General features: G+C 37.5%; 1 long non-coding RNA gene across 1 annotated transcript in view; it reads left to right on the top strand.

The window, feature by feature from the left end:
- Positions 1–7,486: 7,486 nt before the first annotated feature.
- Positions 7,487–24,793, top strand: part of LOC131509537 (uncharacterized) — an 83,117-nt gene continuing 65,810 nt past the window's right edge. Inside the window, exons 1-3 of the long non-coding RNA XR_009260565.1 lie at positions 7,487–7,569; positions 9,575–9,666; positions 17,877–17,981. This is a non-coding gene — a long non-coding RNA (uncharacterized LOC131509537). The remainder of the gene's footprint in view (positions 7,570–9,574; positions 9,667–17,876; positions 17,982–24,793) is intronic.

Below are 24,793 nucleotides of genomic sequence, written 5' to 3'. Positions count from 1 at the left end.
TCATCATCTCTTATGGGAAAAAATAAATTTACCAAACAAGTTAATAATGTAAAAAAAAAATGCATGAAAAATGTTTCCCCTATTTCAGAAAATTTCAGACGCAGGGGTAGAATATCATTAAGTAGTTCAGAGCAATCCCTGGCTGGCAACACTGAAAAAACAATTTGCTTTATTTTACATAATTGGAATTTTCTTTAATTTGGAACACTTACTCCAAACAAGCTAGTTTCTCCTACATTTTCAGCCATTTTGAAGGTTGCATTTGAAGTTCAGTTTTTCTGTTTGTCTTTTTTGAGATTCAACTTAGGGACTTGATTAATGGCATTCCATTTAGAAATTAACTGAGGCTTCACTAATCTGAAATAATCAGAGGTGGAATTCTCTCTCTCTTGCTCTCTCTCCCTCTCTTTGTCTTATCCCATTGAATGTTTCATTTAATGAATGTAATCAACTGTTTATGTAAAAATGGAGAAACACAATAAGCCTTGAAAGACTTTTGAAAATGAGAAGAAAAAAAAAAGTAACAAAGCAACCTACATAGAGGCTTTGGGCTGCTCTAGTTTGAAAAATTTATCAAGTGAAGTTTTTGGCTTTTCTTTTTATTTATTTATTTTATTTTTGAGAGAGAGAGAGAGTGTGTGTGTGTGTGTGTGAGAGAGAGAGAGAGAGAGAGGGAGAGAGAGAGAGAGAGAGAGAGAGAGAGAGAGAGAGAGAGAATCCTAAGCAGGCTTCATGCTCAGTGTGGAGCCCAACATGGGGCTCAATCCCACAACCCTGGGATCATGACCTGAACTGAAATCAAGAGTTGGATGCTCAACAAACTGAGCCATCCAGGCACCCCTCTGCTTTTCAAATACAACAATATTTAAGAGAGAACCTTCTACTCCCTCCCTGGTCTCCGACTCTCCAACTCCTACCCCAGCCACACACACACACACACCCCAATCACTCACTCCCCTACACCTCCCTGCCCCTTTAAGGTGATACTCTTTTAACTAATTCCCCAAAGTGTTCTTCCTAAGACAGAACTGATGATCCCTCCCCTTCCTCCACCACCCTATCATCACCACCTTAAGAAACTTACTTTCTAGGAAAAAGAGACCTAGAGAGAGAAACCTAGAAGCCTTAGCAAATCCTCTTTCAGTACATTTCCATTCCTAAGTTTTTTCAGTAAGAATTTCCTCTAGAAAACTGCCTTCTTGGAAAAATTTACTGAAGTCCCAAATAGTGAGGGACTGGCATTTATTGCCAGAAGTGACACTAGCTGAGAGTAGAGCTCCCATCTGGGAAGCTGTCATTATGTAAATGTATCCTTGTGACAGCCGTTGGAGGAGGACAAATGACTTGTCAGTGACTTCTTAATCAGCTTGTCTCTAGCAATAATAATCTAATCACTGGTCACCTAATTAAAAATGAAAGAAATTAGTGCCTTTCCAAATACTGAGCTTCTAGAATCTCAGGTTGCAGACTGTCATTAAGCAGAGAGCTGTCAGCTGTTTGCATGTCACACCACAGAGAGACAGAACTTTGTGAGGTGCCTCATGTTCATGTCTGTGATTTGATTACTCTTGCCATCATTCATTTAATTCATTGATCTGGATGATTTGCTGCTATGAGCCCCTGGTCATTTATTTATTCATTCATGATTTCTACCACAAGTATTTATTGCAGGCTTACTGTATGCTAAAGGTATATCCTGGGGATTTAAAGATTAATAGGAAACTGTTCTAGCATTTGGAATATCTCACTGTAGGGGAAACAGATATAAAAATATTTAACTGTGATCTAGTTTGATCACGATGTATTAGAGACAACAAATATGCATGCATATTGCATATTATGGAGTAGACAAAATGATGGCCCACTGCCAAGAACCAAGCCACAGAATCTGAGATCCTTTGATTTGGGGTACGTGTTCTTCAGGTTACACAGTCTCTAGCTGTCAGCTACTGACTGAGCCGCTCTCTTCATATAGTCTCTCATTTTCAAGGAGAATGCCTCGGCTTCTTCATGTGTTGTTGGCATGTGAAAACTGAGAGCAGAAACTGAAGGGATCCTTGAGGACCAGGATTGGAAATTGACAGGTTACATCTCTCATACTTTCACTGTGTTCAGCCATTGGCTAGGAACAGTCAGAGGCTATCTGGTCTTGAACCAAGAATCCAGAGGTGTGTCCATCAATAATGCTCCTCATGGCAGGTTCTCTGAAAGGGAAGAATGGACAGTGTGCCTCCATGGCAGCCACATAGATATGTTTAATACAATAATTAAAAATCTTTCAGACTTTTGCTATTAGTGAGAAACCATGCTGTTGACTTCTATTTTGAGTTTTCAGTGCTTATGATTTCCTCTTCCATGTATCATATAAAGGATTCAAAATAAGAAAGAGGATATACCTTTTGGGTAGGGACTCACCTTTACACAACCAATTATCTTATCCACTGATCAATTAACTCACACAGAAATTGTAAATTCATTTCCTGATTTTTGGAGAAATTCAAGTACATTTTTCTTCTAAACAACTAGCTTTAAATGACTATCATTAAAACAATGAAATTATATAGTGGAGATTAAAAATTTTTTAATGTTTATTTATTTTTGAGAGAGTGAGAGGCAGACTGCAAGCAGGGGAGGGGCAGAGAGAGAGGGAGAGACAGAATTGGAAACAGGCTCTAGACTCTGAGCTGTCAGCACAGAGCTCGATGTGGGGCTTGAACCAATGAACTGTGAGATCATGACCTGAGCCTAAGTCAGATGCTTAACCAACTCAGCCACCCAGGCACCCTAATATAGTGGAGATTTTAAAAGACATTAAAACAACAATTAACTTCTGTTTATCAACTCTGTTTTTCAGCCTAAGGGTGTAGTGTTCAGAATAATATTCATTCTGATTCTCTCCCTTCTGCAACACAGTCCATCGTCTCTGAATATTTATCTTTCGTTCTTCAATTTTTTTCAATATATGAAATTTATTGTCTAATTGGTTTCCATACAACACCCAGTGCTCATCCCAAAAGGTGCCCTCCTGAATACCCATCACCCACCCTCCCCTCCCTCCCACCCCCCATCAACCCTCAGTTTGTTCTCAGTTTTTAAGAGTTTCTTATGCTTTGGCTCTCTCCCACTCTAACCTCTTTTTTTTTTTTTTTTTCCTTTCCTTCTTCAATTTTTATCTGGGTATATGGCTGCCACTAATGAAGACTAGTTGTAGTTGTATAACTAAGTTCTGGGAAATGGGATTTTGGTAGAAGTGATATATGTGACTTCCAGAAGTGTCTGTAAAGAGAAGATTAGTGCTCATCTCTTCTTCCTTTTCTCCTTCCTATTGGATTAATGTAGACAAGACAACTGGAGCTAGGGCAGCCATTTTTTAATTAAGTGATAGCTGCATGATGAGGTTGACAGAGTAGTGAGGTAGAAGAATCCTAATGCTATCATTCCAACCCTAGATCATAGATCTAGACATTTTGATGAGAGAAAAATAAAATTCTATCATGCTAACGTCATTGTTATTTGGGGGTTTCTGTCATTGCTTGTTAAAGTGAATCCTAAGCATTCCTTTTTATTTGCTTGTTTTTGCTCAACATTTTATTGCCAACATCTGCTATAGGATATGATGGGAGCTGAACTATGATAGACAGCCATCTAGCAGGATAAATATGATGGGTTTTTCCTAGCCTGGAAAGGGAGATGTAAAAATAGGAGTTAAAATTGAGGACAAAAACCATCTCTAGCATAAAATATACAGTCAATAAATATTTGCTGAGTGAATTAATGAATATAACAGGTAGCTGTCATATTTTTGAATCAAATATTAAACCTGTCTAGAAGATCTTTTTCCTATACCAATTAGTCAACTCCTACTAATCTCTCAAGATCCAGCTTAACTGAAACATTTCTGTCAAGCCTCCTCAGCTTCTCCTGGCATTGGGTAGTGCTTATCTCCTTGAATATGTCAGTGCATCCCTTATATCTATCTCTGCTATCATCGTATCATATTGTAACTTCAGAACAGTGCCTGTAACTTTTCTTCTTTGTGCCCTTAATACTCAACATGATGACTGGAAGGATGGAGGTGAAACAAGGAAACAATCTTCCAAACATACAAAAATTCATATAGGACTTTCCTCTGAAGATTTACTTTTTTTGCAATTTAGGAACTGCATATATATATATATATATACACACACACACATATATATATTTATGTATTTATGTATTTATATTTATATATTTATGTATATATATACACACACATACACACACATATATATGTACATATATATATATATATATATATATATATATATATATATATTTACATAGAGAGGGAGAGAGATTTTCTTTAAGGAATTGGCTTATAAGGTTGTGGGTTCTGGCAAGTTTGAAATCTGCAGGATGGAATGGCAGGATGGAGACCCAGGGATTGAGTTGATGCTGCAGTCCCACATCTCAAGGCAATATACTAGCAGAATTCCTTCTTCTTGGGGCCCTTACTTTTTTCTTTAAGGCCTTCAACTCATTGGATGGAACTTGTTACAGAAGGTAATCTGCTTTACTCAGAGTCTGTTGATTTAAGTGCTAATCATAATATCTGGATTGGTGCTTGATCAAAAACAAGGGTACCATGATCAAGCCAATTTAACACATAAAATTAACCATCAGAGGAACAATAAAGAGATGTGAGTTTATTTACTAATTTTAAGTTCATGTAGTATTATTTAGATGACTTTGGCCAGGAAAGTTGCATTTATTATTCAGTATTATAGCAAGTCACCATGAAGCAAGAAAAAAACTATTGATTTTGACAAATAAGAGAGAGGCCCTACAGAAAACAATTAGAAACATAATCAAATGTGTTTGATAACTTCAAATTCATTGTTACTGCTTATATAAAGAAAGTTCACTCTCACAGAGCGTTTGTTACATAAAAGAATTAAGCCAAACTCATGTAAACCAAGAGCTGTGGGAGAAAAACAAAAAGAATGTGTACATCAGCAATTTAATTTAAGCTTAAAAGATTTTTACTATCAAGATTTTATCTTGATTTAAATATCAAGATTTATTTTATCTTGATTTAAATATAAAGATTTAAGTCAAATTAAAAGATTTTAATCAACTATTTGAAAACCTGAAGATATAATATTTTTTTTTTGCCCAGGACAAGATGTCCTATTCATAGTGCAGACGAAAACGATATAAAAAGAGGGAAAGGAAAAAGTGGTCCCTAGTATGTGTTGATCTAGATTAATAGTTGCAGTGTGCAATGTTGTAAATTTAACTTTTCTTGCTGTTTGTGCACTAAAGTGTACCCAATTGGCCCAAAAGAATTAATGCAACTTCTAAAAGTAGGCCAACTAATTTATAGGCAATACCTTACATACCAGGAAAACTGGATCAATAAAGTAATGTTATATTTATTTCCAAGAAACCTAGTAATATTTTTCTCATTGAAAAGTGAGCAGGAATGAAGTCAATCATAAAGTGCTTTTTTTCTGACAGTGGAATGAGCATAAGAAAACACCTCTGAGGAAGGTGTATGAATCACTGACCAGGAAGGCGAGGAGGAAGAGAAGGAAAATGCACATGGCAGGAGAAATCTGATAAATCTTTCTCAACCTGGCAGAAGGAGAATGTAAAGATCTAGGAATTGGGTCAAAATTAAGGCCAACACCAAGAAAGAAAAAAAATAATAAACAGTCCTGACATTATCATTACCGGAATCCCATTCATCCTCATTTTTATTCATTCATGTATCAATCTTCTGTTTATTCAGCTGTAATTTATGGAGCACACACCAGGTGCCAGAGCCTGATCTGGGAACTGAGGCTATCTGGGAACAGGCCTAGTCTATGCTGTTCTTGCCTGGCCCGTGTCTGCCCAGTGTTCTCTGGAGGCTGCTGGCACACAAGTTCCTACAGAGGCTGATAGCTGCTTAAGTTTCTTTGCTAAGTGTGTTTGCCAGGCCTGTGCATGTGTTCAGAGATGTGATAACACCTCTGACAGGCTCCTTCACCAGTGGGTCCCAGCAGATGTTTGGTAAATGCCCCAGTCTCCTTACAGTTGGAGGACTGAGGCCCATTTTGCTTCCCAGTGTTGACCTGCTCATTGAGGCTTTCTTTATTGGTTTTCCTCCCTTCCCTGTCTCTCTTCCCTGTTCCCTCCCTTCCAGTGTTGCCTGGGCTTACCTCCCCATCACTAAATATTTTTCAATTTTGAGGGTAAACCAAACTAAGACAGGGAAAAAGGCAGACATGATCCCTTCTTGTGGAACTTATCACTTGGGAGAGAGGGCAATAAAAAAGTGAAAGAAATTTTATTCTTATTATTGTCAGAACCTAAAGAAGGTAACAACCAGGACTTTTGAGGAGTTAGAGGAGAGTGGGCCTTGTCTGGGTGCGCTTGGAGGGCTTCAGTGAGGAGGTGACTTATGAGCTGAGGCCTGAGAGAAAAGAGCCAAGTATGTAAAGAGATAGGGGAAAATCCCATTCCCATGAAGCTCTTTCTTCTCTCACTAACATCCCAGGGTCCTAGTGACACTTAATTCTCTTCCAGAGTTGTCCCCCCATCCCCACAAGGTCCAAATATATTTGGCTGTGACACCACTCCTGGTTCTGGAATGTGCTCTATGTCCACTGAGAAGGAAGGGGGTCCGCAGAGCAGCATGGGATTTATTGCTTTGGGACCAGGGACCACAGGACTTTGGGTTAGGTTTGGGGTACCTGGCCTCCCCAAGATCACGGCCTGAATCCTTGGCTCTGTGGTAAACGGCCTTTGCTGAGATCTAAGCCCCTTCTCTGGATCCATCCTTTTCCGTCCTGCACAGCCAGGAGGGCCTCATGCCCACCCCTGATCAAAGGACAGACGACTGGTGTGGAAGAGGGGCAAATCCGTGGCTGCAGCTACTAGGACTTTCTCTCTCCCTTTCTGCTGGCCACAGCCCCATGAGGCTGCCACTCTGGGCTGCTTTGGATGAGGCAGAAAAGCACGTGAAGCCAGAGCAAAGGGGTTTTCGGATACAAGGTTTTTCCTTTATTCCTTCCATCAGAGGGGAAGGTGAGGCAGGTTCTCACCTGTGTAAATTCTGGGGCATTACACAGGTATTGTGATTACCTCGTGTTAATAATGTATGTTGCAAAAGAGGGTAAGAACAGTCCACTGAATTTGGTAATAAAGGCGTCATTTTCTAAGGAAACATTGCTTACTTCTTTATAAAATCACATCCCATCCTGCATTGACTGTGGTGGAGGACAGAAGGGGGGGGGGCATCCCCCTTTTTAGCCTGCAGTGGGCCATCTCGCTCCTGCACGCACACCAGCCATTTACAGCATCCGGGTCCTGCAGCAACGCCTAAGTCCTCTGCGTAGACCCGACTCCTCAGTTTGCGCAACCGCTGCCGCCTCTCTGTCCCCTTCAGAGTTCCTGTTTCCGGTGTAGAGACGGGGACTTGCTTGTTCCCCAGTGACTGGCGGCCTCTGCTTGGAGGGTTGGTCTCACCAGAACAGCTCGCAGAGCGCAGCGTACTTAGCTCCGTGTTCCCGAAGGTTGCTCGGGCCATGTCTGCACCAGGTTTGGTGGGGGTGGCAGTGGGAAGGAGGTTGTTTTGCTCCCCTTGCTGACCTTTGAGAGAACAATTTCAACATTGATATTGTTCTGGGAACGGGGTTATGACATGATGGGAAGCGCTGGGCAAGAGGAAATAGGGAAGAAAAAGTGTGTGCATCTGAGACGTGGGCCATGAAAAGAATAGAAACAAACAAAAACAAGAATGGGAACTCGAGGAATCCATAGGGTGAAGGAATTTTTTAATTTTTAACGAAGATGAGAGATACCTGAGCATATTAGACAGGAGAGGGACTGAAAGAGGAGAGACGAGAGGATTAATGAGGGCAATTTCTCAGTGTCACAAGCCTTGTCTTACTTGCATTGCGCAGTCCCCAATATTGACAGCAGTCTCCTCCTCCATCACTTCCTCCTCTTTTGTCCTTCTCCCTTTCATTGTCTTCATATTTCATGCTGGCTCTGTGTAGAGAGAATATATAATATAAAAGATAAAGTTCTCAGACTCTGCACCCCAACCTTGAGATAATTACTGCCATCAACAGTTTGGTAAATATTTCTACAGATTTTTTAAATATGTTAATACACACACAAATGACTATTTTTTGCAACTTATTTTTTCAAATATCAGATGATATTATATGTTAGCAATTCTTTTCTACTGTAATGACATATTTCAAAGTTTTAATATACCTACCATTTCTTTTCTAAGAGGTATTATTGCCTAGTGGTTAAGAGAAAATGTTCTGGTGTCATACTGCTAGTCTTCAAATTCTGGCTAAGCTATTGCAGTCAATTCTTTCTTTGCGTGAATTTCAGTTGCTATGGTTTTGTTAAAAAAATACCAGACTCAACAACACAATTCATATTTCACTTACCATGCGAATAATTGCATAAAGAACAAAATGTTGCTGCTAGCTCTTCAAACCACACATCTGTATGTAAAAATAGATATATATTATGATCAGTCACCAATCACATCACTTCTTTCAAAATCTGTTGATGATTGGTCATTGTACATCTGTTACCAATTCACACACAGACAGTAAAGCACATATTGTTTTTTAATATTTATTTATTTTTGAGAGAGAGAAAGAGAGAGTATGAGCAGGGGAGGAATAGAGACACAGGAATAGAGAGAGAAGCAGGCTCCAGGCTCTGAGCTGTCAGCACAGAGCCCAACACGCGGCGTGAACTCATGAACCATGAGATCATGACCTGAACTGAAGTGGGATGCTTAACAAACTGAGCCACCCAGGTGCCCCAATAAAACACATAGTTATGTTGCTTCCATGTTTCCCATTGATAAACCTATGTGACAAAAAATGGGTACGAAAAAGAAAGAATTGGCTAAAAAAGATGAAAGGGCAGCAAAGAAACAAAAAGTAATAGTGCTGAAAGTGAAATTCGAGTAGAATTTCTAGAAGGAATGACTGACCAGGGGAATGTTAACATTGCTGCTATGTGAGAGACCCTAGATATGTAGCCAAGGAACTCAGTGAGGGTGCATTGACATAAATGAAGAAAGTGCTTGTGAAGGAAGGGAGGAAGATATCCCAGAAGAAGTGACACTTACAAAAACTTCACAGCACAGAAACCATGAGAAATATTTCACAATATTGAAAGCATTAAGGATAAAATATTGGAAAGTTATCCAAACTTAAAAAATGACGTTACACGGATGCCTGGGTGGCTCAGTCGGTTAAGCGTCTGACTTCCACTCAGGTCATGATCTCACAGTTCATGAGTTTGAGCCTGGAGTTGGGCTCTGTGCTGACAGTTTAGAGCCTGGAGCCTGCTGTGGATTCTGTCTCCTTCTCTCCACCCCGCCCCCTCTCGTGCTGTCTCTCTCTCTCTCTCAAATATAAATAAACATTAAAAAATTAAAAAATAAATTGGAGTGTATTAAGTATTATTTGTATTATTTTCTGTGCATTTATAATAGACAGCATGAGTATTTTTAATATTTTGATTAAAAAACTTTATATCAATTATTTTCTTATTGATTATCAAGCTCACCTCACCGTATTCAGTATGCATGGTCATTGTATGGGCCTACATTACTGTGTAACGCCGGGACTACTTACATCCAGCTGAGTATCTTGGGTGAGTTATTTCAACTGTTTATAGTTCATTTTTTTCCACCTGAAAAATGGAGATATGATAGTATCTACCTTATAGGGATGCTGTGATAGTTATCTGAGTTAATAACTATAAAGCAACTAGAACAAGTCATAGGTTATTGGTAAATAGCATTAATTGAATGCCCTATTATATTTCATTGTATGGCCATATCTTAACTTTCAAACAATCCCTTATTGTTGGATATTTATGTTTGTAAATGTTTGTAAAAATCTTCTGTGATAAACATTACAATGATCATCCGTGTACATAGATCTTTGAACAGTCTCTGTTTCTATTAGGTAAATTCTTTTTTTTTTTTTTTTTTTTTGAGAGAGAGAGCATGCCTGTGTGGTGTACATGAGTGGGAGAGGGGCAGAGGAAGAGGGAGATTTTTAAGTTGCCTCCATACCCAGTACCAAGCCAGAGGCAGCACTGGATCTCACAATTCTGAGATCATGACCTGAGCCGAAATCAAGAGTTGGATGCTTAACCAACTGAGCCACCCAGGCACCCCTGTTAGATAAATTCTTGAGAAGAATAGTAGCATTACAAAAAAATGACCACAGGGCTGTCTGGATGACTCAGTTGGGTAAGCATACAGACTCTCAGTTTGAGCTCAAGTCATGATCTCACGGCTGGTAGGATCTCTAGTCCTGTGTTGGGCTCTGTGCTGACAGTGGGGAGCCTGCTTGGGATTCTGTCTCCCTCTCTGTCCCTCCACCACTTGTGCATGCTCTCTCTAAGTAAATAAATAAACTTTTAAAAAGTTTATTAGGTTAAAAAAAAAAACTCTTAAAAATTTAGTAAATATTTCCAGATTGCCTTCCAAAAATGTTCCAAGGACGTAGATCCCTATTTCCCTATAGTCACACAGATGCCTTTAAAATTTTTGCTAATGTGAAAGGCAAAAATGATGTCTGATTTTAACTAGTATTTCTTTGATAAGGAATGGGCTTGATCATTTTTCACATGTTTTTTTGACCATTTTGTATGTCTTTTGCTGAAAGGTCTGTTCTAGTTCTTCGCTTATTTTCCTATTGATGTGTCACTTTCATAGTGATATTTTTCCTCTTTTAATTTATTTTCACATATTAAATAATGAAACATTGCAAAAACAATTGCATATACCATCTAACTAAGGTTAAAAGCAATTTTTCCATATTTCGAAGTCCTTCATTCTAGGCAATAACATATTTCCTCATAACTTAAAAAAATCTTTGTTTTAAAACAATTATAGACTCCTACAAAATTGCTAAAACAGCACACAAAGCCCTGTGAACCCTTCACCCAATTTATCCCATTGATCACATTTTATATAGCTGTAGTGCAATATGAAAACCAGGAAACTGATAATGGCACAAAATTGTTAACTTGATTACAGACTTTATTCCATTTTTATTCCTCTGTGCATGTAAAGTATTATGCGGTTTTATCTCATATGTAGATTTGTGTAACCACAACCATAATCAAGATAGAACTCTTATCTCTGAAAAGGACTTTCCAATTTGTAGTTGTTCCCACACTCATCCTTGTCCCCTAGCAACCACTGATCTGTTCTCCATCTCTATAGTTTCGTCATTTTAAGAATGCATACAAGCACAAACGTACAGTATGTAACCATTTGAGATTGGCATTTTTACTAAGCATAATGACCCTGAGATCCATCCAAGTTGTTTGCATCAATAGTTTATCCTTTTTACTGCTGACTAGAATTCCATTATATGGATATACCAAAGTTTGTGTAACCATCCATCCACTGAAGGACATTTGGGTTGTTTCCATTGTTGACAGTTGTGAATGAAGTTGATATGAACATTCATGCACAGGTGTTTGTGTGAATGTAAGTTTTCATTTCTCTGGGATAATTTTCTACGAGTGTGACTACTGGGTAGTAGTATAGCAGATGTATATTTAGTTTTATAAGAAACTGCCAAGTTATTTTTCAGAGTGGCTGTACCATTTTACATCTCACCAGTAAAGTATGACTAATGTAGTTTCTCTGCATACTTGCCAGTATTTGGTGTTATCAGTAATTTTTATTTTAGACATTCTGATAGGTGTATAATGATACCTCATTGTCGTTTTAATTTGCATTTCCCTAACAGTTAATAATGCTGAACATCTTTTCATCTTTCTTAGTTACCATTCATAACTCATCTTGGGTAAAATATCTGTTTACCCATGTCTTTTAGAGTTGTTCTTTCTTATTTAGTTGTTTATTTGTTTTTGCTATTGAGATCTGAGAATTCTTTATAAATTCCAGATGAAATTCCCTGTCAGGTAGGTTGTTTGCAACTATTTTTCTCTTGTCTGCAGCTTGTTTTTTCATCTTTTTTTGTTTTGTTTGTTCATTTATTTATCTTGCGGGGGAGCATGTGAGCAAGTGGGGGAGGGGCAGAGAGAGCAGGAGAGAGAATCTCAAGCAGGCTCTGCACTGTCAGCACAAAGCCCAACGTGGGGCTCATGACCTGAGCTGAAATCAAGAGTCAGATGCTTAGCTGACTGAGCCACCTAGGTGCCTCTCACCTTTAAAAAAAAAAAAAAAAAGTTTATTTATGTATTTTGAGAGGGAGTGTGCGTGTCTGCACTTGCATGTGGACAGAGAGAGAAGGAAAGCAGTAGAGGGGCAAAGAGAGAGGGCGAGAGAGAATCCCAAGTAGTCTCCTCGCTGACACCACAGAGCCCCAAGTGGGGCTTGATCCTGTGAACTTGAGATCAATACCTGAAGGGATATTAAGAGTTGGACACTTAGTCGCCGGTGGTGCCCCCTCATCTTCTTAATAGAGCCTTTCACAGAGCAAATGTTTTAGTTTTTGTTAAAGTTCAGTTTATCAGTTTATTCTTTTATGGCTTTCGTATTGATTTTTAAGTGCTCATGTTTTAGGGAAATTAGTCCTATGACTGGTCAGGCATGTTAGAAATAGTTTTTTTTTTATATAAAAACAAAATTTTAATTTGGTTATTGATGGTACTTTGTTCCACATTAAAGTTTTTCTTTCTGTGTAGTCAAATCTTCATCATTTTAGTCTGTTGCATCTTTTGTGCTGTGCTTTTTTTAAACCTCTTCCTTAAAATTCTTGACCTTTTGGGCTTCTCTAATATGCTCTCTGATTTTATTCAGCTGCCCAAAAGTGTAAGTCTTTAGAAAAAACTCTTAATTATTGACATTTTAATACACTCACTTTTTTCTCTCCCTGTATAATTTTTTCCATCTGATCTATGCATTGTCACAGCTTCAGCTATAATCCCTAGCTTTGATTTGTATTTACAGCTCCAAACTGATTGGACTTTTTCACAAGGCTATCCTTCCATCACCTGAAATTCAGATGTCCTCAGGGGAAATCATTATTCTCCCCCTTTGGTTATCATCCTAGGCTAGAAACTGCAACATCATGTTAATCTTTTCCTTTCTCTTATAAACAGATATCAGTAGTCACCATTTCCTGCTGATTTGTTTTGCAGGATCCTTTAAATCTGGTTTTCTTTGGTTCAGATTCCAGTTATTACTAATTAGAGATGAGATAGCTATTTCCTAAATGGTCCCAAGTTTGTCATTTTTTTTCTGCTCAAAATTCTACAATAAATGAGAAAGTAAAAAGGATGTAACACTAATGATTAAAAATAATACATAACCATGGGTAGACGAGAGACTCAAACTTTTATGGAAGAATATTATGTACAACTCTATGACAATTTAAAAATCTGGGAAATTGATGTTTTTGTAGAAGAATATAAATTACCAAAATTGAATAAATAAAAAACCTGAATAGGTCCAGATCATGAAAGGGATGCAGAAGATTTATCATTTGAAAAGGTACTAGGGCTAGTGTTAGCTGCTACAGAGGAGAAAAAAATCCAAACATACCCTCTACCTACAATGAATTTAAGGCCCACTATAGAGCACAGGTTGAATCAAGCAAAGCAAGAGCATGAGACTGGTTAGATGACTTCTTGATTCTTTTAAATTAATGGCCTTCATGACTTTTTTCCCCCAAATCGAATACCTTGCATATAGAAACAACAAATAGACACAGGGTTTTTTTGTTTGGTTTTTCACATTATTTTTGTTCTCTGGAAACCTCAAGATGGCAGCATTTTACTTTGGAAGAAGCTGTTTATTGCCTGTAGTGCCCATCATGCTTTTCTATTCATAACAACACCCAGAAGCCAGGTTGTCACAGGAGGAGAGGGTGGGAGATAACGTGTTATATGTACTTCAGAATATTGTGACCTTTTACACTCTTCTCTAATTTAGCATCCATCCACAAAGAACCTCTGTAAATTGGTACTTCAGGTAAGCCTTCAGGTGAGCAGTTTCTCTACAGTCATTATAGAAACAGGTATTTTATTCTAGCTGCATCTTTTCCGCTTCAGCTAAATGGCTGATTTTTCTGTTCCCAACATGGCACTTGCACAGAAACAATTTTAGTTTCGTCTTGGATATTAGGCAGTATAGAGTCAATATTTTAATAGTGCAATAGTGTCATACCTTGCCCAGATTGAAATGGTCTCCTTGCCTCCTTAAAGCCTCTTTTCTGGACTTCCTGTCCTGCCACTGTCTTATTCCCAACCATCCTATGGCTTCCCATTGCAATTAAAGTAAACGCAAACTCCTTACCGTGACCTGCATGCTCTGTAGGGTCTGGCTCTTCCCACTTCTGTGACTTCATCTTTTATCATTTTCCCTCTGACCTTTTCACTTTGTTCTAGCTACCATGGTCTTGCTGTTCTGTAACACAGTGAGATTTGTGCATCTCAGGGCCTTTGCACTCTAATTTTTGCATGGCTTACTTTCTTATTTGAGTTTCAAGTGTCAGTTCTTCAGAAAGGACTTCCCTGATCACTATCCTTCTCTCCCCAACCTTGTCCTTATCCTCTTTATTTTTCTTCATCGGAGGAATAATACTACCTAGTAATTTGGTTTTTTTTTCTTTCTCAAGCAGAATTAAGTTCCTTGGAGGATTGGAAGTTTGTCTTATTTACTCCTGTCTCCTTTTAGAACCTAGAAATATGCCTGACACATAATAGGTGCTCCAGAACTAGTTACTGAGTGAATGAAAAAAAATGAAGCAAAGTTCAATCAATCTGGTATCTCTATTTTATCTCTTTTATAGGTAGCAGTAAGCCAGATACTTGGAAAGTAGAAGTCTAAACCCTAGTGAGGCAGTCTTATTGACACTAACTCATTAAATTTTTTTAGGCACCCATGATTATCTATATTTATTTTTTTTCTTAAGGACTTCTGATTGAAAAAATTCTCTCCCAAATCGTCCTAAAACAAAAAATGGTCAGATAAATGATAGCAGTTAGGTATCTTTAACATTTAAGTAATTAAAAAAATGTCAAAATTAGCATCAGATTATTCCATAATAGATCTGTGGAATTAATTCTTAAATGAAGTAAATTTTCCTGAGACATTATGTGAGTTACCCAAAAGAACTTGTCACTTATGTCAAAAGAGTATCTGCATTACTAATCCTGGATGATATTTTGTCTGCAAAACAGCTCTGAGGCATAGAATATTCAGGCTGCAAAGAGAAGAGTGTAAATAATTAAGATGTAAATTCAATTATGGCTGTGTCCCTATTACAGTTCTTTTTTTGGTAATAGCAATATACCGTGTCCTCAATTTATAAATGGAATTTCATCGGATGTAAGCATGTGGAAGGAGAAATTATGAAAAGTTCTTGGTAAATAAAAAGCAATTCATTAAATATTCCCAGCTGTATGGATCTAGTTGTACTCAAAATATTTAATTCAGTTTTGCAGCTACATAGAATCCCAAAATTTAATTATATCATAATTTAAATAGTATTCTGTTCTGAAACATATTAAGATAATTCCCTACTTCTTTTTTTTTTGCAATAATAAACATTCATTAAGCTGAAATATATTAAATACCATCTTTTTAAAAAAATGTTTATTTATTTATTTTGAGAGAGAGACAGAGAGATTGAGAATCCCAAGCAGGCTTTGCACAGTTAGCTCAGAGAGGGGCTTGATCCCATGAACCTTGAGATCATGATCTGAGCTGAAATCAAGAGTTGAATGCTTAACTGACTGAGCCACCCAGGCACCCCTAAATACCTTCTTATATGAAATGGAATTGGGAATTAAAACAAATGGCTTGTTTTTTCATAGTAACTGAGTGTTCCTGTCATTTTTGTAAATACTCATTAGCTTAACTCTTAGTATTTAAAAAAACCATTTTGATTGTTTTGTTCATGCTTACCATATTATAACAAATAATAACATCTATAATCTGTGAAGTGTTTGCAGTGTGTTAGGCTCTATATTAAGCACATACAGATTACTTGATTGATACTAATGGTCTAGCCTTGGAACCCAGTCTCCATTTCTTATACATTTTCAATGGGAAAATGGACTCAAATTTTAAAAACACTGACTTACAAATGAAACAAGTTCTTCTGCTTCTTCCTCTTCTCCTTCTTCTCCTTCTTCCAAATGAAACTTCTTAACACAATATATTTATAAGAAGAGAACTATTTAAATTGGGTAACAGCAATGAATGGAAACCTGTGTAGCATGACAAATTGGATTAAATTAGGGTAACTTTTGTGTGCAGGAGAATATTGAAGTTCTTTCTTATTTTATTTCCAAATAGCATTCTCGGCATTAAAGATATTACTGCTGACAACATTGTTCTCTGCCTATTTGCAAAACTACAAAGTCTGATGCATATATTATTTGCAGTTACTTTCACAGTAAACATTATCATGTGAGTTTGACCTGTTGACTGTGATGTGGCAAAGTACTTTACTAGCAGTGCCTCTTTGCCCTCTCTGCTAAAGGTTGCCTTTGCCCAAATTAGCCCCACCACCTATGACTGCTATAGTTGCCTAAGTTTTCTGCTGCTACTGCTATGTCTACACATCTGCATTGATATGATTCAGTGAAACCTTGTTAATGTTCTTCAGCTTGCTCTTGTTTGATTCAGTACAGGTTAGTCCATTATAAGGAAGTCATTTTGAACTCAAAATCTGCTTAAAGTGATGACAAGATGGCAACTTATTCTGGCATGCCAGGAAAGAAATAATGGACATTGTGGCTTATCTGTACTCAGCATGTTTCCCTATATCGGGGTAAAAATATTCTCCTATAGGGAACTACCCTCTTTCATTGATTCAGTTGAGGCCTTTGGTTCAGCTGGAGTTGAACCTGCCTCTAGAGCCAGTGGTTGGTACATGGAAGTTGAGAGCAGTATATGCCGTGGCCTAGAGACTAGTTCAGAGGCAGTTTATGTGATCCAGGCAGGCCAGTCACCGTTGTAAATATCAGTTTGAGACTTTCTGCTGGAACCAGTGGTAAAGAGAAACTCTCTTCTGTTTTTTGGGGTTGCTAAGCCTATACCTTCTTACGGCCATTTTGCCACTACTTGAGGCCAGCCTGAAAACGAAGGCAGCATGGGGTAGGCCAAGCTGGGGGGTGGATGGAGGATATACAAACTACACCGCTTGAGTACCTAGATCTAGCTTCATGTGAAGCCAGTAGTGAACCCTTAATATTATGGTAGCTTAGGTTAGTTGAGTTGGTTTTTGCCTTTTGCAATTGAAAGAATCCTGAATAACGCAATGGTGAAACCATACACCAAATCTCAAGAGCATGATATGCCTATATTTGCCTTAACAAGGATGCAAACAGTTACAGTGAAGACTTCTGTTAATATTGAGGAGGGGGCCACAAAGTGAGTTGTTGACATTTTCCTGTAGAGCAAAAAGTGTACTCTAGGTTGCTGGTGTTGTGTTTTAGAATTCTGCTTTGCTGTCCTTTACCCTATTTGTAAAACTGGAGTGACAGATAGCAATAATTAGGGAAATATTGGTGCTGTATCATCTTGTCAGTGCTATAATCATAAAACAAATCTTAGTATTTGGTTGAAAGGTACAGTAATTAATCAGTAGAAGAGGAACTTTCAGTTGAGGTAGCTAAGAGTTTCCATGTGATAGACATGCTTTGGAATTTCGGCTCTGCTTTCCAGCTTTGTGATCATGGTCAAGTTACTTAACCTCTCAGCCACATTTGCCTTGTACTTAGATCTAATAATCCTGTCTAATAGTGCTTTTTTAAAAAAATTAAATGGGTTAATTTAAGGAACAAGCTTAGAACAGTACCTGGGCATAATAAGTAGTCAAAATACATTGCTATGATTATTATTCCCCCCTTGTTTTTAGGCATTACAACATGTGGTGCCAGAAAGGAACTCTGGATTTGTACACGATGATTCCATCCTCATCTGTGTTTCCTGACACGTTTGGACAGGAGTCTGGCAGCCCAAGGTACAAAGAGAGACCCTGGGCTACACTTTAGCATGTTTTCAGTTTCTTGTGGGTTAATGGTTAATATAGAAATGCAACAAAGTATGACTGCTTTATCAGGGTTGCATTCAGCCTTGAAGCAATTTCCATTTTTATATGTTCACTTACACCAGTTTGTATGATATGAAATCAATGAGAAGAGAACTGTGTTGGCAAGAACTCTGCCTGGTAAAAAAGAGACATTTTCTTAGACCATGTATGCCTTTAAACACTGTTATTTAAAAATTTGTTATTTCCTTGCAAAAACGTGATTACAGCATTACAAGGAAGCTATTGCAGTTGGACAGTAGCCTTCTTTCAGCTCTCTGAGCAAATATTGTAAATGTCTAGTGTGAGTGCAGTCACATGTTATAATGGGAAACTAAATAAAAGGATATAACATTTAAAATTGGTCAGAAAGTCAGAGAAAGGTTGGCTTTTTGGTACATTTTTAGATCCTTATTGGTTGGCTTGAACTGCTTCATGCTGTTATAGGAACAAAATTATTAGAGAATGAAAATAAAGCATTCAAATGATTTAATGAAGATTTTTGTTTTACTGAGGTAATTGACCTCAGTTTCAAGTAAATGCCCACATCTCTCAATTAATAACTATTTTTAATACTTTTTCTGCTTCCTTCATTGTCTCACTGCCAACCATCAATTATTACAACTGTGAGAACGCCCGAATCCAGAAGCTACCCCTTTTAATTTCTTGCTTCTAATCTGCAATGGGGAGGGGAGTTAGATCATTTCTAAAATAAGAGTGAACAAGCTCTGTGTGAAAGTCAGTTTTCCAATGGTGAATGGGGTAACCTTAGTATATTGGTTTGTGATTTGTACCCCCTGGATATTTAAAGGCTCCTGTTACTTACTTCGAATGTTCTCAGCCATGTCCAGATGAGGATGCAACTTGTGGTTAAGTAATATTCTTTTATAACAAATTAAAAATTTCAGGGACATCAGGCTAGCTCATTTGGAGGACCATGCGACTCTTGATCTCAGAATCTTGAATTGGAGCCCCACATTGAGCCTGGAGCCTACTTAAAAAGAATAAATAAATTTAAAAAAAAACAAAAACTTTAGGGACTTTTTATATAGCTAAGCTCTATACTTGTACATAAGTTATTTTCACTTGGTTATTACCTTGCTCAAACCTTCCAAGTATTTAATGTCAAGAGAGTATTTAATGTCAAAAGGAACATATCTAGAGTCTCTATTTTGTATGTCTTATTCTTCTAAATTGACCCCTTTCCCTTCTCTACCTATTTGTGACATGGCTTCATTGTTTCCTGGATATCCCTTGCTTGCTTTTACCTGTACGTAATATTTAAACTGTTGCTTTGAGTTAAGACAAATTTTCCTACCTTCTCATCCTTTTAATTGCCTGTAACTGCATAGTTTTTCCCATTGGGAAGCTGATCAAATACTGTCTTTGAGTATGCTCTTATCTGCTCTGAACAAATGTATGTTCCTTCTTCAGTAGGAAGATTCTTCAGAAGGAAAGAATATTATTATCTCTTTTATGTTCTTCCCATTATCTTGTCTTATGTCTGGTACGTCTATTCAGTCAGGGATGATGGAGCAACACAGGAAGGCTAGTGATTTGAGCAAAATTGTTTGCCCTTCTTTGTATATATTTTTACTTCTCCTGGCACAAGCCTTCTTTGTGTAAAGGAGTCTGAATGTTGTCTTGCTACATCAGAATGGATGGGAAAAAATGATTACTTAATCACTCATGTATATGTGTGCAAGGCTTTAAAGGAAACGGGTTCGAAAAATCTGGTTGCATGCACAGAAGGTGAGACACCAGGTCCACTTGTAGACATTGGATGGTTTCTGGCACTTTTTTCAGATGAGAGGATTTCTTGTCTCCAGTATATGGTTCACATATATGACTGATACACTCTCTTGTCATGGACCCTTTATATATCTAGTTATATAGGTAATTTTTGTAATTGTTATTCCCATCTCAACGTTTATATTTTGTCAAAGGGAATCTTTTCCATTATGTTTCTTCTCCATTTTGAAACGACTCTAATGGAAAATTTGCTGTATTTATTTTTTTACATTCAAGATGAAGGTTATTTTACTCTACTTATTAATGAGTCACATAAATCCTGTAGGTTTTCTTGACCCAAATTCCAAATGTTTTATTATTTTTTTTAATCTCACAACATGGTAAACACTTATTAGAGATGAATGAATCCTTCCTGGAAATAAAATGTATACCATTAATTGGGCAAGCCATCAGACTCTCCACTTAATAATTCATGGAACCCAGCAAAGGATTCAAAGGTATCTGAGTTGTTTGGTTACAAGATGCTAATGATGGTAAGGTCAAAAGAGCCTCATTTCTGCCCAGTTAGTTTTATGCTGATGAAATTTCTGCTTTAAACATGTACACTGTTTTTTCAGTGTAGGCAGCCATCTCAGTGATCCACCTGCCCTGTCAGGAAGGAAGAAAACTTGAGTGGCAACCTCACCACTGCGAATAAAATTTTGAAGCAAAGTGCCCACAATTCTAGAGATTCAGGGTCAATGTATGTCATACCATCATTATCTATTTCTAAATAATCGTAGAAATTAAAGATCTCTGTGATGCTGTGTTCCAATTGGTGTTGACTCGGCCCCTTTCTTTTTTTGGCACCATAACTAGTCCACAAAATGACACAGGGCATCAACCTGCCATGATTTCACTACCCGTACTCCTACATTCTTCTACAAAGTTTATAAAGGAGAGTTAATTACAGATCTGACTAACTACACAAAGCTGACACATATAACATATAAAAAGCTTTTTATTGCCAGATAAATGCTTTCTCAGTTGCAGTGATATTGAACAGCAAGTGATGATACCCAAGGTAGCTAATTACAGGTCTAAATTCCCAGTAGATTATACTGAGGTACCCTGGACTCCGCCTCCTTTTTCAATGCAGAGGCATGAATTTGAATTAGGTAAAACGTTTTGCTATACCTGTTATAGCTAAAAACTTACATTTCATGACTCAAAAGGGCAAAGGATTAGTGTAAACTTATTTTACATTTAAAATACATTAAGTAACCAGATAATGCTGGCATTTGGCATTCTTGTAATTTTATACAAAGAGAACCCTGATATTCTCATTTTTATTTCCCATGACTTTCTTGTGAAAGACTTGTTCCTTTGTAATCTTGGTGGATATTTGGAAGTTGAAAGGGAAAATGTTATATAGGAGGAAAGGTTTGAAAAATAATCTAAATTTTTATTCTCGAATACTTACAAGTACCTTTTGAGCTCTTATCACCCTTTAGATGTCTGATGGAAAAAAAACTTTACAGTGCTTAGATTGTTTATGTTGTCACTTTCTACTTTCTGGCTATTTTCCAATTGTTCATTTATTCTTTGCTTATAGAAGAATGTGGTTCAACAATCATACAGTAGGCCAAGCTTATCATAACATCAATTTTCAGTGTGGCTACACATTAATGAAAGCTCTCTTGTGGAACATTTTTATGTTTTGTTAAGAAAAGGATCTCTTTGTACAAGATTATTCTATCTGCAATTTTGGGTGTCCTATTGACATCAATTATCCCATTTAAAAATTTAAAGCTTTATTTGTAAATAAGCAACACATGCACATGAAAAAATTTTAAGAGTTATATACCAGTAAAAAGGAAGTCTCCTTACTCATGTCTAGGGCAATCACTGTTACCAACATTTTTTTTTAATCTTGGGAGATATATTGTGCATATATACACAAATAAGGAAAATGGTCCACTTTTATGTATAAATGGCAGCATTATATATTACATTTTTACAACTTTGTTTTTTGTATAACCATGTAACTTGGAGTTTTCTTCATATTCAGCTGTTATTGGCTTTTATGGTGATATAATCCATCACAATTCTTAAATACACAAAAGACCTCTGACCTTTTAAGGCATATTTATGTATTTAAAAAAAATTTATTTACTTTTGAGAGAGACCGTGTGCAAGCAGGGGAGGAGCAGAGAAAGAGGAGACAGAAGATCTGAAGTGGGCTCTGCACTGATGGTGGAGCCCCTAATGTGGGGGCTCAAACACACGAACCGTGAGATCATGACCTGAGCCGAAGTCAGATGATTAACCAACAAAGCCAAAGACATATTTAAAACAAAAATACATTATTTAAAGTTTATTTATTCTGAGAGAGAGTGAAAGAGAGCATGAACTGGGGAGGGGCAGAGAGAAGGGAGAAAGAGGATCTCAAGCAGGCTCCGCCCTCCTAGCGCAGACCCCAATGGGGGCCTGAACTCATTAACTGTGAGATCATGACATGAGCCGAAATCAAGAGTGAGACACTAAACCAACTGAGCCACCCAGGTGTCCCTAAAATGAAAATACATTTCTTTTCCTGGCAATCAGAATACATGATGGTTTTTCTTCCCATTCTAATTTAAAATATTTTTGTGCAAGAAAATCAGTATGTTGCAAATTCAGTATGGTTTCCAGTACTGACACTTTCTGAGTGACTTTGGACATGTTACTCTCTGAATATGAGGTGTTTTTTTTTTTTTCATTTGTAAAATGGGAGAGTACATTTCAAAGGATTGTTGGAAAGATTAAATAAGCTTGTGAGCATGATACACTTAAGCTCATTACATGGCACATAGTGCTGTGTCTAGAACATTGACATTTGTACTTATCTATGTATCCATAGCTGTATCTGTTTATAGCTATACATACCTGTGTCCATGTCTACAAGAATACCCATATCTTTACTGTGTGATGTTAAAATTAAGATGACTACCTCATCTATAACAAACCCCATGTCTCTGTATCCTTTTTCTAGGTTTTATTTTTCTCCATAGCACTGAGTGACATGTAAGTGACATAACATACCTGATATTATATGTTTATTTAGTGTCTGTTTATACTAGAATATAAGCTCCAAGAGAGCAAAGACCTTGTCTACTTTATATACTACAAAGTCCTATAGAGCCTAGAATTATGCCTGGCATGTAATGGGTACTCAATAAATATTTGCTGAATGAATTTAATAATTATTTATTAAACTTGACTCTTAGAATTAAAGTGTACATTGAAATATATTTACTTTCCTTTTAAATATGGTGCATGCTATGTGATAGAATCTTAGAATCAAAGCAATGTGATACTCTTTTTTTTTAATTTTTTTTAACATTCATTTTTGAGAGACAGAGAGATGGAGCATGAGCAGGGAAGGGGCAGAGAGAGAGGGAGACACAGAATCTGAAGCAGGCTCCAGGCTCGGAGCTGTCAGCACAGAGCCCAACATGGGGCTTGAACTCATGAACCATGAGATCATGACCTGAGCCAAAGTCAGACGTTTAACTGTCTGAGCTACCCAGGCACCCATGTGATATTCCTGATGTGTACTATCACAGCTTCTGATCAAATAAAATAATTAGCATTTGTTAGACTCAGATTGCAGCCGGTGAAAGGGATCTGAGTGATTAGGGTACAGGTTCTTCATTTCACAAATAAAAAGAATTCAGTATGAGGAACAAATCTTGAATTAAAAAATGAGATCTGACTCAGGTACTTACTACCATATTAGTTTGGTACTGATGTGTGTTCAACACTCTACAAACCACTAGGGGTATAAAGCAAGGTCTCTGTCCTCAGGAACCTTATTTGAAAAGATAGGTCTAGCACATGTGAACTGTTAGAGAATATGAGGAGACAGCACAGTTCTAAAGGCTATAATACATAGTAAACTAATTCAGAGATGGTCAAGGAAAGGCATCATGGGAGTCATGGAACTTCACCGAGGCCAGGAGAAATGAACTAATTTAGATGGGAAAACTGGGAGAAATATTACAGACAGGGAACACACGTGGAGAACATGGGATGAGCATGAGTGTTCATGAATGAGAAAGACGGGAAGCAGGTGACACATTGCAGAAGTACTTGATAGGTAAGTGGTGGGAAATACTGTTGGGATGGAGATGTTGGGCAAGTTAAAACAAATGTTTTTCACATTTGTTCCTCTGTGATATAAGAATTGAGACTGTTCACTTTAAAAAGGAACTGGTGAAGGAACTGGTAAGAAATGGAAAGATGTAAGAAGGAAACTGAAGTCTTGAAAGTAGTATTTGAGGCCAGTAGGTGTGGCAGTGGTGTGCTGAATAGTTTAGGTGGCACTTAGGGCAGCCAGAGCTATGGAGGGGAGATGTCATTTCTGTGTTGCAAACTTTTTGTGCCTGCAGCTCTTCACTTGCATGTCATTAGGACTGGCTGCCCTTTACTCTTTATCATTGTCAGCTATTTACTTCCTAATGTAACTTTTTCTAGTAACTCTGGCAAGTATTACATTCTTGGTGAAGTCTTCTGTGAACTTGCCAAGTTGTTGACTACACCTTCTCCTTTGCCCACTACAGTTAGGTGGGTATTCCATATCAATTACTATTTATCACATATTAAATGGGATATATTTATTTACCACTTTTACTCTCAACAATATTGTACACTCTTTTAGTTCATGTAGGGTCTGACCCATCACTTAATGCAGTACCTGAGGCAGAGTGGGGCTTTATATTACTTCATCAAATGGTTGCATTATTCCTTACCTGAAGTCATTCTGTGTGACATCAGTATCTATCTATTCTATTAGCATTATGTTTGCCTTAGGATTCCTACCCTCTGTGGCTCTAAGAACTTTTGCCACCTCCCACTTAGTCACCTGCTCCATGGCTGATCCTTGAACTAGATTGGACCCCACTTAAACATTAGACCCCTAAATGTTCTTATATGACTAGGACATCCTATCATTTTGGTTCTCTTACTGCCTT

This window comes from Neofelis nebulosa, chromosome 1 (assembly GCF_028018385.1).
Source record: "Neofelis nebulosa isolate mNeoNeb1 chromosome 1, mNeoNeb1.pri, whole genome shotgun sequence".
NCBI lineage: Eukaryota > Metazoa > Chordata > Mammalia > Carnivora > Felidae > Neofelis > Neofelis nebulosa.
This window is presented reverse-complemented; position numbering and strand designations above follow the sequence as displayed.